Genomic DNA, 4,492 nt, shown 5'->3' with positions numbered 1-4,492 from the left:
CCTTCCTGCGCGAAGTCGGCAGAAGCTTCTTCAAGCATCACATTCTCGTTCAGCTGCCGGGCTCAGCGGCTGCCTCCTCCCCGGGCTCTGCAGCTGGGTTTCCCCGGGAGTGGGGCACTAGCCGCTCCGCACCGGAGGGAGCGGGATGCCCCTTCCATTTCTATGCGGGGAAAGGGATGTAAGGGAAGGGATCGAAGCTGCCAGCAGCATCGTAGGATTTCACTTTCCCTTTCCTCTCCCCATCTCTTCTCCTCGATTCTTCTCTCCTCTCCTTCTCCTCAGGAGTACAGGAAAGGGGAAAAAGAGGGGGGAGAAACGAGGGAGGAGGACGTGCCCCAGAATTTCTCTAGCCCCCTTCAAAACCGGAGGAGGCACGCGCAGGCGGGCGGGGCGCAGCCCTCAGCCCGCTCCCGCACCCCGCCCTCCCCTCCCTCTCCCCGCGCTCTAGGTGTGCCAGCCCCCGCCTACCCAGCGGCTGGGGCCGCCCCACCCCCCCGCCCTCCCCCCCCCCTCCTTCCCCCAGCCGCCTCCTCCTTCTCTCCCCCAGGCACAAGAGCTGCAGCTACGGCGGGGGTACAGCGGGGGCTGTAGCCCGCTGCAAAAACCTCCAGCAACGACACTGGAAAAGGAAAGGGCTCGCGCGCGCGCGTTTGCCAGAGATTAGACTTGTCGGAAGGAATCTGGACTTTATCCCCCCACCGCTGCCTCCTCGATTAGCTGCTCGCGGCTTCCTGAGGTCAAACTCTCCTCAGATTTGAACCCAGGTAAATGGGACCCAGAAAACTGTACGTGAAGCAGCTTCCAGATCTCCCCATGGAAACCCCACAGGTGGCACAGCCCTCTCCAGGGTGCTTCCCAATTTTCAGCCCTGCATCTTGCCATCATGGGTATTGCCTCCAGAGATCTTTTCCATCAAGTAAATGTCTCCTCGATCCTGGGGTGTGAAGTTTTTTCCACCCCATCGGCTAGGATGCTTTCCAGAGAGTTGATCATTGTTGTATTGCTGTGAACAATCCCATGGGGTTTTTTAGTGTTTTCAGCTTACTGCTCCTTCATACGAATTAGGGTTAGAGGCTACAACAAAAGTTTTAAACGTTACAAAATCTGAGAAGGGAATTGGTCAATTTGAAGCTGTTCAATCTTGGCATTTTTTTTTTCACACGTTCCCTGTGCCACTCCTCAGCTCAGTCTAATGGGCATTTCCTATATTTATATTCTGATTTTGGAGGGATTAACTCCCGGTGTTCTGCAGCATGAAACATGAAGGTCACCTTAAGAAATGAGCTCACTTCTGGCCAAGTCTGCTAAGCAGCATTTCCAAAGACACCTTCAGCATAAAAACAAGGAACAGGCTGATAAAAATCCATTGGCTTGACAAAAAGCCTTTTTTTTTTTTTTTCTTCCCTCACTTACTGCCTATTACTCACTTCACATGACAGTTTTGTGTTGCCTCATCCTCAAGTCGCTCATCAAATGCAAGGAAATTCCACTACACGCTGGGTCTTTTAAAGGAGTCGCTGAGTGGTAGGAGGGAGCCCTTTCTGGAGTGGATTTGTACCACAGTGCGTTCTGGCCACAGTGGATTTGGCCAAGAATTACACTCAGTTAATTAGGAGCAAATCTCCTATATCCTCCTAGCAAGGGAGGCAGATGATCAGGGCAATGGAGGATGGAAATAGCTTAGATACTACAGCACGCTCTAACTCTCAGGCAGCACTGGCAAAAAGGAGCAAACCAAAATGAAAATATGGGAATGCGTTGGAATTTAGAACCACTTACTCCCGTGAAAACACAAGGAAAGTATATACTGGAGGCAGGAACAGAAAATCTACTGGCATTCAGAGAAACCTGCTCCTTAGTCAGGAGTACAGAGGTTGTCGATGCCCCTTCAGAACTCCCGTAAGACGCTCACCTATTTAGCCCTTTGGACCTGGAAATTCAACCTCTGACACATACTAATAGGGTTTAAAACCTCTAGCAAAAGCCTGCATGGATTTCTCTCACAGTAGCTTGTAAGTTGCTTCCCTCTCAAGGCAAGGCTTTCCTAGATAAAGTGATTTCCTAGATGAAGTGGTTTTAAAGGAAACACAGGCCAGTGCACCAAAAGCAACAGCAGTCCAAGTCTGGCATTCAGTTTCTGGAGGAATGGCTAACTGCGCAAAGATACAGTGGGTTTTGCAGTTGTCTCCTCTGTGGCGGGTGCTCTTTCGGAACTGTTTCCTCCTTGCCAAGACTCCCCCCGGGTTTTCTGGCACACGTAATGACATTTTCTTGAGAGAGGTGGATCTCAAATTCTCAAAAAGCTTCTCGTGGCTACATGGCCCTCTCCAAAGTGGAGAGGAAGACCAAGAAGGAAATTATACCAATATAACTACGGCAGTTTAGATAGGTAATGTATCTAAAGATAAGGTAAAACATACCTTGAACTTTCTTGTGTGGGCAAGTTTGAAGTAGTTGTAAATACCCAAGTCCACTATTTAACACAAATCACCTTCTCACCCTGATATAAGCACAGTTCTATAACAATAAGTCTATGATTCCCTACAGAGTCTCTCTTGTCTTGATTTTTCCAGATTATTCTGTATTGACCCTTCTGAACAAGAAGTACCATCTTCTAAAATGCTCCCGGCTCTCTGGCATTCAACCTGTTTCTCCTGACCTGGCAGGACTACTATTCATCAAAACCAGCTGAAATATCAATGCTTCCTCCGTAAGAGATCTTCAGTGGAAGCCTAAAAAGAGAGGTAGTTAATAGCAATCATACCCAGAGCTGGTATAATACTCAAGCTGTAAGGAACAGGAGTATGATCAAGGAATTCCAGCAGATTTGCTTAAATCCTGTAAATCCGACTTAGGAGGGTAGAACAGCTAGTCAGCTTTTGTTTAATTCTTTCCCCGCCACGCAATCACGTACAGGTCTCTGCAGCAATGTTCTTAACCAGTGGGCTCAGCACCAGAACCCAGCTTTCTTTTATTCCCCAGCAACAGCATCATGGGGTGGTACAAGCCCTGAACTCGGAGCGGACAGTGTCGTTCACCGCAGTTACGCGCATGAACTATTAGTGGGATGACCCCCAATATAGGCGTGTCACAGAACGTGTTTATGCACCCAATATAAGCTATGGGGAAACGGCAGCAGCTCAAACTGCCAGGGACAATCAGTAACCGGAGGGTTTTTGCTTACAGCATGGGACCCTGAGCCAAAAGAACTGCTAGAGTACTGTTAAAAGAAGCACTGTAAAACCTGGGTGCATCTGAAAAGCATTCTCTTTCCTTCCTTCTTCCTCCAAACAAATGCATTCCTTTAAGGACTAGAGAACCTTAGCATAGTAATTTTAAGCATGTAAAAGGTCAGAAAAAAAAACCCAAACAACTGAACTTGTGAAACTCACTGTGAAGCAGTAAAATCCAAAAAAAGCTGTCCAGATTAGTGGGAGCTGCGCAAAATTTCAAAAGTAAAAATACAACAAATTATTAGTTTCTCTGTTACAGCCTCTTATATAATGAGACAGTTCTTCAGACACTAGAATTTGGTACATTTAGCAGAGCTGCTAGGTTAAGAGGTGTAAAGCTATACTTGTAAGTTTTAATACGAAGAAAGAAAAAACAGAAGTGAATTTAGAGTTCATGGGTTCCTCACTCCCAATTTAGCATGTCTCCTTCAGAAACAAAGAATTAGCAAGTAGCTCTCCTTCTCAGAGAGTGTCTTGTGGACTGAAAATGCAAAACGTCACAGAACCAAAGTGTTTTCCCAAACTTAGATGGGGACATCATGTTCTTACTGACCCCAAGACCTCTGGAAGACCCATTTATGCCATGATAGCAACAAACAGAACAAGCTACCCTGTGGGATAACTTGCTAATGAGCCATTGTAAGTAACAGTTAAGCAAAAATTGCTTCAGTAACTTGAAAGCATACACATGGCCAGTATTTATGTGATGAAGATGTATTGGCCTGGGGCTCCAGAGAAGTCAGCTCCAGCTCTGTGCAAACTCTACAGTCGCACGTGGGTAATCACACTGTCTGTCTGTGCCTGACGCTCCTATTACTCTGCTTTTTCTTTACGCCCCAAGGAATTAGTGATATAAATGGTTATATCGTTAGTTCTCTGAGGCACTGCACTTTTCTTACCAGTTAGGTCCCAAAACAACAGGGACCTGCCTGCACTTTTGTGGTACTCTAGTGAAAAAAAAATCCAAACTAAGAATTAATTACATGATTTCAGTATCAGTCCATGCTTGAACTTTCTCTCCCCCTTTTAGTTTTTTTACCAAAACAATGGAACATTTTGTTGTAGATTATGAGTTGCCCACGCCAAACAACAGTCTTGCATTATTTTATTATAGTACAGACAACATAATCGATCTGACATGGCACCACACCTGTCCCACCTGCAAATCAGAGGACCTAAATCACAAGCTTCTATGTTAAAGTTATATTTGATCCTTACCAATGTATTAACAAGGTATTTTCCTGGAGATTTCTTCCTTT

Source organism: Pygoscelis adeliae, unplaced genomic scaffold (assembly GCF_000699105.1).
Source record: "Pygoscelis adeliae isolate BGI_AS28 unplaced genomic scaffold, ASM69910v1 Scaffold244, whole genome shotgun sequence".
Classification (NCBI taxonomy): Eukaryota; Metazoa; Chordata; class Aves; order Sphenisciformes; family Spheniscidae; genus Pygoscelis; species Pygoscelis adeliae.
This window is presented reverse-complemented; position numbering follows the sequence as displayed.